The following is a 16,591-nucleotide window of genomic DNA, read 5'->3' on the forward strand; positions in this document are numbered from 1 at the left end:
AACCGGGCCCAGATCTTATTATGTAATCATGAATAGATTTTGATAATTTGTGTAGATCATTGATAGTGAGGGATGTACATCACCATAGTACAGTGTTGATACTAAACCCCTTTAAATAGAAATCTGATTTTTGTCTCAATTCCGTGAATTTATTGCATGTGAAGAAATAATGCACAGCATTTTCGACTGGATGACCATAGAGCACGAGGGGCTGTCGATGATGTGTTTATCAAACCAAACAGCATTCAAATCACTACAACGGATCGTGAGACGAGAATGGATAATTTGGCACATTCTTGGTCCATAGTTTAGGTCAAAGATAATAGTTTTGTTATTTGGTTTTTATATCGAGTTTTTGAATCGGGATAAAGTATCAATATTTTGAATTTCAGAACTTAGGGAATTCCATAGTTTTATTGTATCAGGTAGAAATGATCTGGCATATGTCATCGTTCTACATTTAACTGGTCGCGCTGATAGATTTCCCCTGAGGTTATAGTCATTAGTATTAGATATTGTAGGTGAGAGGTTACAGAGATATTGAGGCGAGAGATTATTCTTCATTTTATAAAATGTTGTCAGCTTAGAGGTACGTCTACGTTCCTTCAACGGTTTTTGGTTGGTTTCTTCATATATCATGTTGTGGCATGTTCCTCGAACTGCGCCACTTATTGATCGCAACGCGTCTAGATTCAATTTTTCATGTAAAATGGACTGTTCCCGGGTACAGTTGTCTCAAATGTGGCCGCAATTATCAAAATTCGGTAAGATGAAAGATTTGTAGATAATGTCTAAACCTTTACGCGATAATCGATATTTCAAACTTCTTAAGCAGTAAATCGGTGTGCTAACTTTCTTAATCATAAAGTTTATGTGAATATCCCAGTAACAGTTATTTTGAAGGGGCAAGCCTAGATGATTATCTACGTCTTGAATTATCACATCGTTCATTGTAAGATCAGATTTAATGCTTCTATTTAGTTTTCTACTGAGCTGTATTGATTTTGTTTTGTTAGGATTGAATGAAACCTTCCATTCTTTGGCCCAATTTGAAATTCTTAATAAGTCATTATTTAAACAGTCTGCAGCTATGCCAGGATCATCAATTTTAACATATAGAGACGTGTCGTCTCTGCAAAAAGTCTAATATTACTAGCAATATCATCTACAATATCATTAATATATATTATGGACATTAGGGGTCCTAAGACTGATCCTTGAGGGACGCCTGCTAATTATTATTATTAGGATATTTATATAGCACACATATCCACGCAACTCGTGCATGCTCAAGGCGTTGGTATATTTTCCCTCGATCATTGGGTGTCAATCTCAACGGCACATCGTATTATCAATCTCAACTCCCTGGGGAGTATAAAACTCTTGCAGCCACTTGGCGCACCGAGTTATTATGGCTTTCTCATCCTAACGAGGTACCCATTCACAGCTGGGTTGACTGGGACACATAGTCACAGTACTTTGTCCAAGTTCACTGCACGTTGCTGTACCCGCAACTAGGTGTTTGCACGTATTCATGTGGCCACCATCTGGTCATATACCAACGGATTCGTGGGTTCTTCTAAGTGCACAGGGCTGTGTGCTGTACACTAGGGGTTGTGACAACATTGAAAGAGTCTGCACACAAAGTTGACTCCAAGGTTTGTACACCCGTGGACATGTTATCTACAGACAGCAATATATTGTTAACTCCCCCAATCTCCAATATTATATCTGTCAAAGTACTATCACAACGCTCATCAAGAGGAGGGGGGGTCGTCATCAGGGTCTATAACTTCAGATTAATTGGTGAAATAGATATTCATAATTTCTGTAATATCGTTTAAATCATCGTATTAACATCATCATCAATTATTGTATGACAAATAATTCTTGCCGATGTATTTTGCAAATAATTCTTAACTAGTTTCCACCAACTTTTTGTTCCAGTTGATTCACCTATTGCCATATCAATTTTGCTTGTGTGCTGCTTTTCAGCTTTACGTACAGACGATATTACCTTATTTCTAACGGGTCTGAATTTCTGCCATTCTAGCGGACGGTTAGTTCTCCTAGCGATTTTGTGTTGCCTATTACGTTTTCTAATAAGTGAGCATATTTCATTATAACGGGTCTCTTGGCCTAATCGGCACGGTTTTGTTTGGTATGTTCGCGTCGCAAACGTTGAGTAAATCGTCGGTTAGTTGGGATGCTATCAGATCGATTTTTTCAGTTTCCATTAGCTTATTACCAACAGCAGTTATGTCTTGTTTCGTGCGTTCAATATTCGCTCGAGAGTAATCATAGGTGTTCCGCTTGTAGCACATTTCTTTCTGTATATCTGATTCGATGTTAACATACACCGGACAATGGTCACTACATATCGGATCTAGCACTCCCGAATTCTGTACTTTATCCAAACATGTGACAAATATCAAATCAATAAATGTACGAGAATGAGAAGTGATCCGCGTGGGTTCAGATATTAATTGCTTGAGTACGTATGCAGCTTATAAGTAATTAGTATTTTGCGTATTTTCGCTCAATAGATCTAACTTAAATCCCTACAATGATAGTATACATTATTTAAATCCACGGCATTTGCAATGCTGTTGTCAATAAGATCCCAATCTACTTCACTTCTGTCTGCTCTATAGAATGTACCTATTAGATATGTTTGTTTCTTACATTTAAGTTTTATCCATATTGCCTCGAGCCCAGCTGTATCCAATTCATCCATTTGCATCGCACATATATTATCTTTAACATTCACCGCAACCCCGCCGCCTCGGCTTTCTCTATCTTTACGACATGGCTCATGAAAACCCGGAATATTAATTTCTTTGTTATCTATCTCCGAATGTAACCATGTTTCGGTCAGACATACTACATCATAGGTGCCCAACTAAATTTCTAATATATCTACTTTTTCTCTCAAACTTCTAACATTCAGATGAATTATTTTCAGGTCAGTATGAATAAGAGGTCCCGGGTGGGGATGTACATAAAAAATTTGGGTAATGTTTGTGTCGCTTTTCTTGTTGCTCATGAGGCTGAACCGTAATGGATCGCCACAATAGTTCCGGTTAGAAATGCAGTCTATTTTATCTCGTCATTTATGACGTCCGAGACGGCTAGGTTAACATGACACGTATCGTAAACATACCTACACAATCACTATCTTATATTAAACGGCCTTGGCTACCTCTCAACCTTTTGCTATTTATCATGTGAGCTAGGTTATGTAACTCCAAAACATCAGACATACAATTTGTGTAATGTTTGTGTCGCTTTTCTTGAGGCTCATGTGGTTGAACCGTAATAAATCGCCACAGTCTTTTTATCTCTAATGTTCAGCAATTAACAAAGTTGAGGTCACCCAGCCCCATCAGTGGGACACGCTACAAACTTCATCCTTGGCCCAAAGTAATAACAGGGCCTATCGTGTAGAATCTCTCAGCAGCAGTAAAAGTGTCAGCCACAAAATCAGTATGACACCTTCCACCCTCCAGAAAATCTTGTCGCCTTGGAACTAGCCACAGAATGTCCAGGTTACTGACAACAAACAAGGTGAGTGAGTGAGTGAGTTTAGTTTCACGCCGCACTCAGCAATATTCCAGCTATATGACGGCAGTCTGTAAATAATCGAGTCTGGACCAGACGATCCAGTAATCAACAGCATGAGCATCGATCTGCGCAATTGGGAACCGATGACAGTCATGTGCCACCCAAGTCAGCGAGCCTGACCACCCGATCCCTTTAGTCGCCTCTTAGTACAAGCATAGTCGCCTTTTGTGGCAAGCATGGGTTGCAGAAGACCTATTCTACCCCGGTATGAGGACGTTGGTGACAAGTATCCAGATTGAGATTAACCGTGAGAATGGTGCAAACTGTAAATTTACTGTACATAAACAAACAAAGGGGCAGGGTTCAAAGCACGAGCTTGAACATGTCACCGTATCCCAATTAAATAGATTGATGCTAAGGCTGTTGATCACTGGATTGTGTGGTCCAGACTAGATTATTTACAGACCGCCGCCATATAGCTGGAATATTGCTGAGTGCGGCGTAAAACTACACCCACTCACTCACTCACCACCACCATCATCGACAACCACCAACATTAACCCACACCCCTTAGCAAATTGTACCACCATCAAACCCAACCATCACCCATGCAGCAAACTACAGCTAACCCAAGCCCAACACCAGATCCAGTGGACCGAGGCGAAAATACATAGGTGATATTTGTGAAGTAAAAACGTTTTGTGGAACGTATTCGTACCTAAACAAGTATCTACAATATTTTCACAGAGGAATGAAGTGTCCAGGAAAGAACGTCAATATTTTCTCTTTGGAAATTGAATAGTGATAATGAGTGCCGATGTGTCGATTCTGTATGAAATATGTATGTTAGTTGTATTGATGTGTCACTGTATTACATTGATCCAGAAAACAATCAGTAAAGGTTATTGTGCAGCTACTCACGGATGGTCGAGGTTAACTGGATGTATCACAGTGATTACAGGAAAACCGTGTTATGTATGAGAAAACCGTGGGAGACAGGCGTGACCTTGGAAGTTTCATCAGAACAGACATGTCTGTGTTTCAATGTAATCAGTTATACTTCGGTGACTAATTACGGTCGTTCAGTAAACGTCGTGGGGTGAGTTAGGGTTAAAGGGGGGGGAGGGGGATAGGCTTCACGCTGAATTAATCGTTTAGTTAAAGCTTCAAGCACAGGCAAATTGTAGCGCAAATAGGGTTGCGCAACAAAGAGAAAATAACCAGTCTTACCATATGCGAGCGAAACGAGCAAAGGTTGGCAACGTGCTTCCCTCGCTTCGGTTCGAAAAATATTTTTAATATCAAAATATATTATCGCCAGCATCAAAGGTAGACACCCATTTCCTCACAGAGTTGTGCTCTCGGATTTCCAATCCCATATTTGATAATTGCCCACGTACAATATATTTAATTCAACATTTAAAGCGCAAATTGTGGCCTGTCAAATCGTTCTTCGCCTCAATTACCACTGCCAGCTTCCGGTTCAACGGAGTGAAGGAACAAGAATAAGCAGAAATTAAACACAATTCTACCATGGCTACGTGAAATGCTCGAATTAAAATCAGACGGTATCAATTTGGATTGAAAATGCGTCTGATTTCACGGCGCTTCTCTGCGCACGTATACAACACTGTCGCACTACTTCAGCTTGGCAACCAACATGACTAATATCAACACAACAGACGTGAAGGAAATGCTGATGAAACATTTCTTAAAACTCGAAAAATACAATTATACGATTTCTCCTCCACAATTATTAGGGAACCTCACTATCATAATTATTACCTTCTATTATAAAAGTGTTCAAACTCAATAACAATATACACAGCCCCAAACATAAACAAACAATATCTAACATATAAATCAGAAAACCTTGTAAAAATACATCCCTACCTATCCCTGTTTGTGCGGCAAAACGTTCGTAAACATTTACCTACCTGGTAAATGGTATATTTGTTTCCGTTTAGAATGGGAAATTTCCAAGAAAACGGTCAGTCGAAACACAACATTTGCCACTCATACTCCATCATGTCCCGTTGCATGGTTCAAAATGTCAAAAATTGAACCATGAGAATTCCGCCCTCTGCCACCTTCCCCGCAAGGCTGACACTGCTATGTTCGTACGCTTTGAAATGCTTGGCCACAATCCAGTCCCAAATGATGAAAACAATGTTCCAAGGAATCCCAAGTTAGTCGCATGTATACAAAGCAGCACTGTCACTCTTTCGTTGCATGCCGGGGTGGAGGCACGTACGTGAAATCATGATCGACACTCGCCGGTCATAAAAATCAACAGTCTTTGCTGAGTTACAGGTCATATATAGGTCGATCAGAAAAGGATCTATTCTTCGATTCTGCAGGATTTAGGTTCGACAGTCAGTCAAGTATTTTCCACTGTCACTTCGAATTTCAACCTTTCGCAAAATGTAAACACTGGCTCGTCCGCCATTTCAAACTGTTGCGTAACTGTCTACAGCCAAGAAAATCAGTAGGTCAGACGATTCCATTATAGTGTGGCCAAGGGGGGTACAGTACGGCACACAAAACAATAGGCTGGTTTCGGTCGTGTGGAGTTATGATTTTAAAAACCAAGCTCTTAGGTGCTACATTATTGCATTGAATAAACAGTAGTTTGTATTGTTTGGACAGAATATTTTTTTATGTGGCAATGTTAAAAAAATACGAACGGAACCTACCACTCCCTTCACAAACGAGTTCAATTCGCCTCTCGTCCCATGCCGGGATTACGCAGTGTCTTCCGCAGGACGAGGAAGTTCGATGTTAAATCGGTTATGGTAGAATGGAGATAAACATACTGTCTACATTCGGTCTAACATTCATCTAATTTCTAAACACAGTACGTTTATCTCCTAAATGAAAGCATATTTAAATTGAACTCCCCTGTTCCTTCACCCCGTTGAACCGGAAGCTGGCAGGGGTAATGGAGGCGAAGAACGATTTGAGATGTCACGAGTGGCACTTAAAATGTTGAATTAAATATATTGTACATGAGTAATTATTAAATATGAGTTTGGAAATCTGAGAGCACTTCTGTGAGGACATGGGTGTCAACCTTTGATGATGGCGATATTTTATTTTGACATTAAATATATTTTTCGAACCGAAGCGAGGGAAGCACGTTGCCAACCTTACTCGCTTCGCTCACATATGGGAAGACTGGTCATTTTCTCTTTGTTGCGCAACCCTATTTGCGCTACAATTTGCCTGCGCTTCAAGACAAGAGATTGTCTCTAGACAGGTGAGGTGAAGAAGGGGAGGGGTGGGGTTGTGGTAGAGTTGGGATGGGGACGCTGTAGGTAGAAATATTTTATCAGGTTGAGCACAAAGATTTGTTTTTGCAACAGGACAGAGAAAGTATGTTGTAGCTTCATAAATGAGTGTTTATATAAGACTGGGAGATCACTCCACATATCATATATCATCGATGTACTCAATCGACATAGCCCCGGGCACCTTGTCGTTCTTCCAGCATTACAGCGGTTACAAGTTAGGGCATCAATTTTTTTTATTTCACGTAGCCACCAAATTCTGTACACGGGTCGGTCGGTCGGGAAAAAAAATAAATAAAAAAATAATATTAATAATAAAAAATTAATAGTGATTTTGTTTTTGGTTTGTTTTTGTTTTTTTGTTTTTGTTTTGGTTTTTGGGGGTTTTTTATTGTTTTTTGTTGTTGTTTTGTTTCTTTTGGGGGGTGGGGGTGTCGGCAATAAAATTAGTAGGGTCGGTCGGACCATGAGAAACACAAGAAATAAAAATATTGCCCTTATCATGAACATCCCATCCCCGGTGTCCCCATCCCAATGCCGGTTCACGAAAGCCTCTTACTGCTAGGACCTATAGATATATAGATAACCTCAACAGGACACCCACATCCCGTTTGGGGTAAAGGGCAAGGTAGCTGTGAATATTATTTGAATGAACCACTGAAAATGGATGTTAACATCAGGTGTTTGTGAAAATAGTAAGCATGTCCTGCCCTGCCGGTAGCACCAATTGCACAATAAAAAGGTCAGGTAAGTGTTTACTGCTCGACGCCACACATCAATACTCCTGTAACGGCGATTTGTAAACGAACCAGACAATCAAGTGATCGATGAAGCTGACAATCCAGGTACGACTACTGTGTATAAATGTAGAGATTCCGCTGCTCACAGCTACTATAGATTTGGAAATTACAACACAGTGGTGCTTGGTTTTAATGTTTCGGACCAAACATTTCTGTTGCAATTGACTCATATCAGAAGTTTTAAGGCCTTCATAAACCTCCCTGAGCGTACGTTACGTCGAAACATCACCCTAAATTGGGAACAGCTCTTCACAAGTAGTTACGACCACCCACTTTAAACCAGCAAAACGACACGTGCGCGTCTTAGATATCATACGAAAGTACTAAGGAAAGAAGTTCAGCTGATATTGACTTCACGATATCGAGTTCCAGTATGTCGAGAATGTGATAATAGAGCTACAAAAGTTCTCTTGGTTAAGCGATCGCGCTCATTGTCTACCACCGTCCACGTGTTGTGTACTTTGTAATGCTTTGCTATAAGTGAGCCTTTAAAGCCGGATTGATCAATCGTAGTATGACTATCTGAAGTTAAATTCTCTAAATTCTTGTCCAGTGTCAACAATCTTGCCGCCTGGTCCAAAGCCACACACCACATATACAACAAATGTGCCTTGTGCCCTGAAGTATGGTGGCTCCATACTGAAGGGTGTTTGAGGAAGAAAGTAGAGTGCTAGGTGCTTAGTGATACAAGGAACTGCAAAACAAACAAACATCTACAACATGAATTGTCTATATCGAAATAAGAGTCTAGCATGTACTTTCAAACTTAAACGCTTCTCATCAAGCAATCGTTTTCCTTATATATTGGTTCAACATTATCTGTGCAAAGAAAAGCGACAAAACTGACTACAAGAAATCTGTACTAAAAGCAGAGTCAGTGTTTCGTATTCAGACTATGCTATGACCATGTGGTTGTGTGTTTGTTTGTTTGCTTGAATCCACACTCAGAAATATTACAGCTGTATGACAGCGGTCTCCAATTATTTGAATCCGGACCAGACATTCCGGTGATTACCACCACGAGATGATATAGCATTTGTTTATCAAATAACAGGGCTCACACTAGTGCCTGTAACACCATTGAGAGGGCATTTGGAGTATGTAAACTCCACAAGTATATACATGTTCATTTTGAGTTCTTTATCAAAATAATCTGAATGATGAATTTCATAATTGCTAATATTAACTCCTTATAAACAAACTTTTCTAAAAATATGTGACTATCTGAGAGATGTATTATGTCAATACGGGTTTGGCTATGTCTGGTTGTCGCAAACTGTATCTTGTAAGACTAGCTTTTTAAATGAATTTAGACAAAGAGTAAATGATATCCAAATCCAAATGTGGAGAAATCAGCTTTGATCTCTTAGTGACACTAGATTGTATCTACAAATTAAGGAAACATTTGAATTTGAACGTTACCTAAGTAAGATAGAAATAGCTAAATATAGAATAGCGTTAACGCGATTTCGATTAAGTTCTCACATGTTATTAATAGAAAAAGGACGGTGGAGTAAGTTAGATATATCGAATAGAGTATGTCCTTTTTGTACCAGTTGTCTGGAAGATGAGTATCATGTTGTAATGGTTTGTCCAAAGTATGTAAAATATAGACAGTTGTAGTTAGATAAGAGTTTGTACCAAAATCTGAGTATGTACAAGTTTGTACAATTTGTGAAAAGTAAGTCTGATAATAATATTCTTAAGTTAGCTAAGTTTGTCTATCATATCCTTAAAGAAAGAGATAATTATGAAATGTTTGCTAAGAAAAAGTAGATATTTCCTGTTTTCAATATACTGTCACCAGGCAACAATTGCCTATAATATTATTGCATTCGCTGCCATTATGTTGACTTGTAATCTGTACCAACATCCGATTACATACACATTTGTAGGGCTATAGTTCGTAAACGTAAGTGCAAAACAGTCTTTGCAAAATAACCAAGTTGCTAACCACATATCCTTACATTCACATGAATAAAGACTATATATACTATATATATCCATATTTGTTGTTAACATACTGTCACCAGACAAAATTGTTCATTTAGCTTTCACCAGACAATATTGTTTATTTAGCTTTCATTTCCCAGTACCATGGGAGATGTGCCTGTTGCATGTGTATAATTCAAATCTGAATTGTAACTTGTAAACTGAGAACAAGAGTACAGCCAACAGGAAGAGGTTGAGATCACCCACCCCACCCCACCCCACCCCACCCCACCACCCTGTTGTGAAGTTTTGAGAAGACATTGCCATCGGTTTGCAAGAATACCAAAGGCATTCTCCACGACTCTCATCACTCTGGAGATCCTGTAGTTGGCAATCAGGTCAGCTTCTGACAGACGTCTTCTTGAGTAGGGTTTCATTAGATATTGACGAAGGGCAAATGCATCATCTGCAAGCATAAAGTAAGGCATATCCAGATCATCATTTGGCAATGGTTCAGGTTCGGGCAAGCATATGTTGCCATCTTCTATACACTCCTTCATCTCTGAGGCATTGAGGCCTTGTGCATCTGACATATGACCCAGTCCTCCGACGTCCACCCATAGAAATTTGTAATTAGCATCTACAAGGGTCAACAGGACAATGGGGAAGAAACCCTTGTTGTTGTGGTAGAGGCTTCTTCTACCAAGTGGCTTAAAAATTACGAATGCTGTGTTTTCCATCGAGGGCACCAACAGCATGAGGGAGTTTGATGGAATTATGAGATAGTCGTTTCTGTAATGAAACTGATGACCTTACTTTTACAAGAAGCAACGGGCATGGGGTGGTCTTCGGCAGAGATTTCACGATTCATTCTATTTATCGGAATTACAAACATTTGCATCCCAAATTTATAATTTGAATGACACATAGTGTTGGTTAAATGACAGATGTAAAGATGGTGAAGAGAGGCAGAATGTTTAATTGTTGTGACTTTTTAAGGAAAAGGGACGCTCATGAATGTAACAAAAATCACGCATCATGAATTGGGGATGTTTTTTTTGTAGAAACTGAGCACACAATTTCATAGCTGATGGAGATGTTCATGATTTTTAACCTTTTGTTGGGTATGTGTGGTAAATGGAATGTAAATATACCCAGTCAAACCCCGCAATGAACCCAGTGGTTATCTGGTCCTTGACCGTAAACCGAGGTTCGATTTCAGGCGCGAAGCAAGCCAATTTTTCGTGTAATCCCGATAGGGTCCAAAGCTTGACCCCCATTTCACTGGGCTACGACCTATCAAGACTACCCCGACTAGTGCCGATTCGTCACCTACGATGTTATCGTTCTCAATCGGCCAGTTTTGGTTTATATTTTCCTTTTCTACGCAGTATCTACGGTAAACCTACGTAATAGACGATGAAGAGACACGACCAATGTTTGTTCGGTTTCCAACAATCGTATGAGAACTGAATATGTACTTTTTCTGCGCCGATCGGGTTTCCAAGCCCTTTGGCGCTTTAGTCTGCGTGAACCCGTTCCGTTCTGTTGTACTCATGCGCCAGCCAGTGACCTATAAAAGCAGCAAGATGCTTATGCAAGCCACACCTCAGAAACTGGATTGTTTGTAGGCCGACAACGCTCTGCAAATTGGGGACGCTCCATAGGTTAACCTGATTGTGGACAGGTGCACGGATCAGTATTGTGAAATGACATGTACAAGGAATCCATCTGCTTTGGGTAGACACATGATACAGGCTCGCTCAAGTTGGGAATACAACACGCACACTTTAAACATTGGTGATATTGATTTGTATATTAATGGTAAGACATATAAGGAGTTTATCTGTAGTCAATTGTTATATGGATGCTTGATTGGCATTTTAGAAGATGATATTTGATGAACATAGAGATTTTTCTGGGTTACATCTTCTTTTTATTCTCAAGTACAACGTTTCAGGGCTTGTTCTGGCCCCATCATCAGGTAAACTGAAGAGTAACTGTTAACTCTGGCCGTGACGTCACAATGCTTATGACGTCACAATGCTATGACGACGCAATACATGTGGTGGTCAATAGATACAGATGACATGGCTAATAGAATACATGTTATTATGAATATATAAGATGTCATTACTGCAAAATTAATGGATCAATTTAGAACTGTGCAGATACTTATACAAAATTGTTGATTGAATTAGAAATGTACAGAGGCGTATTTATAAATGTATAGAATGTAAAGTAATAGCAGTGTATACATAGAAATTATGCTTTATACATGGGAACAGTGACGAGGTAGGGTATTGTCTTGTTGTTTTATGTACCATGCATTTGTTATATGATTATCAATTGTTATGATTATCAATTGTTATATGATTATCAATTGTTATGATTATCAATTGTTATATGATTATCAATTGTTATGATTATCAATTGTTATATGATTATCAATTGTTGAAATCACGAATGTGTTGGAATCTTCTTAGTTGGTTGGTTTGTTGTTTTACGCCGCACCCAGCAATATCCCAGCCATATGGCGGCGGGCTGTAAATAATCGAGTCTGGACCAGACAATGCAGTGATCAACAGCATGAGCATCAATCTATGCAAATGTGATACGATGACATGTGTCAGCGAGCCTGTCCACCCGGTCCCGTTAGTCGAATCTTATGACAAACATGGGTTACTGAAGATCAATTCTAACTCGGATCTTCACGGGTTTGGAATCATCTAGTTCATCATGAATCAATCCGTGTAAGAACTGCTTGTGAAACCAACACAGAACGAAGCGGTATGATGTGAATAACAGTTGCATTCTAAACTTAACTTAGTTTACAAGTTAGGATAAAACATTGCAAACTAAATAGAGTTACAGTACAAAATAGAGTGGTATGACAAACTCAAAGACGTTATAACACAATAGCAGTAATTACAGTAATACAACCTCACTGCAAGAACGGTCGACTTTTCAAATTAGACTGATTATGCAGAGTAAGAGTGATCCAGCCACAATTGTCTTCTTGTAACTGTCCTCCTGAGAGGGTTCGTAAGTCCCAAAACATTTCAAGTAAATTTAAGTATACCAGATTTTTAATCGTAGTATTTTTGTCATTTTAATGTATGGCTAAATCTCAGCATAAACGTCAATGGCTGAAGGGATGGTGTAAATCCAGCTAGGGTCCATGCAGGTAGCAAAGGCACTGTAAGTCCCCATAGTCCCTAGTATGGTGATCTACCTTCAGTTGTTGGCGATTACTAGCCCATTATTACGTTGTATTGTCCAAAATAGTTTTCTACTTTTAAAGATATATACTAGCTAGTTTTAACTCATTTTGTGATAATCTAGTAATTTTACTGTCCTTCGTTGACAGGGTTTTATATATTATATGAATTTAGAACTAGTTTTAGTCACGGTATGGCTGAAATATTGCCGATGTGACTTTAAATTTTAACTCACTCACTCACTCTTCTTGTAACTTCCTGCAGATCTATATCACAGGATGCGAGGCAAGAGTTAGCTCCTCTAGTAAACATTTACCTACGAAACAGACTCCAGAAGATTCCCAAACTCCCTGGGTCAGACTATATTGTTAAGGTCCATTGGGTTGTAGTATTGTGTAGTACACACAATGTACCTTCTACAGTATCCTGTAGTACCTTCTATCATGGCCCACACAGGGTGTGTGTTGTTTCTGAGTACCTCCAACAGGAGATCTTACTACCTTATCATGGACAGCACGTGCCTTAAAACAATCTAGAATGGGATGGAATGATCAGACTAACATTGGACTAGGAGTGTGCCACGTCGAATCCGGGATTGTCTTTAAGAGCATCATGCGATATTAATGGGTTTCGCTTTTCATGGTAAATGACGTAATAGACAGTGGGGGGGCTTTGGCCGGTCCTCTAACAAAAGACATGATCATCTATCGCTCAACGACTAATGAAGACCTCAGTCAGATGTCCCTGGTATATTGTTGAACTAATGTATCTCATTACAGGTATAACATATCAATAATTGGGACACCTTTCTCTTGATGACCACTAGTTTAAATAGTATAGAAGTGACTGACAATCTCATCATTTCATCAAACACAAAAGAGTGAGTGAGTGAGTGAGTTTATTTTACGCCACTTTTAGCAATATTCCAGCAATAATACGGCGGGGGTCACCAGAAATGGGCTTCGCACAGTGTACCCAAAACACAAAAGAAACAATGCAGCAGGCGGCCATATTCTATACATCGTCCTGTCTTTTTTCTCAGTATCATTAAAATACATCATTGTACAAGACCAGTGTCAGTTTTCTCCACCGATGAGGTATTCAGACCTTTCTGGAGGACGATGGTCTATCTGGAACAGTGAGTTCAGTCGAACTGGAGCACCAGTCGATGACCTATAAATAGCATGCTGCTTACACAAGCTGTCCCATGGAAACTGGATTGTTTGCTGGGCAAAGTCGAACTTCACGGATTAACCTGCTTCTGGAAATGTGTGCGGATCAGTAATACAAAAAGCCGTGCATAATTAATACATATACGTTGTGTAGACAGATAGCAATATTTCAGTAAATTTTTAAATCCAACGTTCGTGATTTATGCTTCAACAAACGAAACACATCGATGATTTTGACTTGCATATAAATGGAAGGACAGACGTTATTCGACTTTATCTGGAAATGAATATTGTGACACTTGTTTAAATCATAAATTGCTTGGAATCATCCTGTAACCACGCAACCAAGACATAATGTGGGACCCAGGTCAGGTCCAGCTCAAATACAGGATATCTTCGAGTTACAATATCAGAGGCAACAGTGTACAACATCATCCTTCACATCAGCAGTGACGACAGTGGGACCACACCTTTGTCCCATAGATGTCTGTCAGAGATGTTGTTTTGACGCAACAACGTGGGCTGCTACGTCATTTCCAGCCTGATATGCTGCAGCGGAGCTGATGGGAGAACCATGTTGTACCTATGTGTAGAAACCTTGGAGTCAACTTTGTGTGCAGACTCTTTCAGTGTTGTCACAACCCCTAGAGTACAGTACACAACCCTGTGCACTTAAAAGAACCCACGAATCCGTTGGTATATGACCAGATTGTAGCCACATGAATACGTGCAAACACCTAGTTGCGGGTACAGCAACGTGCAGTGAGCATGGACAAAGTACTGTGACTATGTGTCCCAGTCCACCCAGCTGTGAATGGGTACATCGTTAGGATGTGAAAGCCACAATAACTCGGTGCGCCTAGTGTCCCCAGGGAGTTGAGATTGATAATGCAATGTGCCGTTGAGATTGACATCTAATGATCGAGGTAAAAACTACCAGCGCCTTAAGCATGCACTAGCTGCGTGGATTTGTGCACTATATAAATATCCTATAACAATAATAAAAACACGTCACTCGGGCACTTTTCCACCGAACTCATTTTGTAGTGCCAATAACTATGGTCGTATGACGTTAACAAGAGCTGCCACTTTGAAGATTCTGACTTTTGAAATCACGACGTGACCTAACATTGTATCACGTGCAGTATACAGTTTGGCACGCGCAGTGTGGTCATGTGCCAAGTCACACATAGCCACCCCCTCTCCCCTTGGCAAACACCTCATAGAGTGATGTAACGGGGTCACAGGTCATACGTGCACTTGTCAGCTGTTTGGACGGTGACCTGGCGATGGGTGCAGGAGGCAAGACTGCAGCTGTAGACGCATGTGGGTTGTGGACGAAGTACCACATGGTCTCCTGGTTACATCCCCGTGAACCAGCGCGATCAGGCAGTTAGAAACTGGGAACTGAGCACTAAGTTCCTTGTAAACACCTCACAATAAAACGTTGTGGACTTGTGTTGTCAAACCTAGAACTTCCAACATCTACAACAACGTTACCGACAATGACAACCCCTACTGCAGAATCCGTATATTGGGGGCTATATTGACGTCGTTAGTTTGCTGATGTTTTCTGAACAATCAGTGGATATTCGATGGATGATAACCAACATCTCTTCCAATTAATAACATGCCACAATTACGCATACCAATAATTAGCTATCTTTGAGCAGTTGTCACTTGTGTAACATACTTGCTTATTAACAACTATTAAAATATAAGATTTTCCAAGTTATCAAGCAGAAAAAGTTTACTGAAACTTGATATTTGCTTAATGCTGGGTACATGTATTGCACGTGATACTCATCTTTGATCGTAACACGTGCATATCTAAAATCTAGTCTAGTCATTTGTTCACCTGAAATAATTCGGTATAGGTGAAAATAGGGAATTGCATCGGACATCATTTTTGTCACTGATGCATCAAATTTTGACATTTCCTTCACATGTCTACCATAACTCTTCTTGAAAGCTTTACTGAGGCCTTGAATGTTGTAACCTTGATCAAAGAACTTCTGAGCAAGATTGGTACGACGCTCTTTGAAATCTTGGTAACAAGAACACGCTCGATTGTATCTCAAACGTTGTGAACACCAAAGGCTGGATAAGTTGGAATATTGCTCGACATGGAAGGGATGTTGACTATTGGAAAGTAGACTACTGGAGAGTTTTTTGTCACTCTGAATCTTTATGCGTTGATCTGAATATAAAACGGTTGAGACGGCCTCAGTTGCTTCCTTAATTTCAAGCTCAGGTGGGTAAATCAATGGAAGGCAATTGGCTTTTCGATGGTTATTGAACGATATTAGATCATCGAAAGTCTTTACACATCACGGGTGTTGCGATAATATTTTTCATGTGTATACATGCAGATGTAGAAAACGTTGGAATACGTAAAACAGAAATATGACAGAGCTGTCTGTATTCGTAGATATGTCACGTGCACAGACCATGCCAAATGGGTAAACTAACAATACCAAAAGTCATAATCGGGTTGAGTATGGGATTTGAACCCGTAATATCGGATCCTGTGTGACGGGTTATTGACATGAATCCTCTAGGATGTTCACTCCAACCTTATCCCTCGAATCTGACCCGTGACTTCGAAGTAT

Source organism: Haliotis rubra, unplaced genomic scaffold (genome assembly GCF_003918875.1).
Source record: "Haliotis rubra isolate DU_JTF1 unplaced genomic scaffold, ASM391887v1 Scf1344, whole genome shotgun sequence".
NCBI classification, from domain to species: domain Eukaryota; kingdom Metazoa; phylum Mollusca; class Gastropoda; order Lepetellida; family Haliotidae; genus Haliotis; species Haliotis rubra.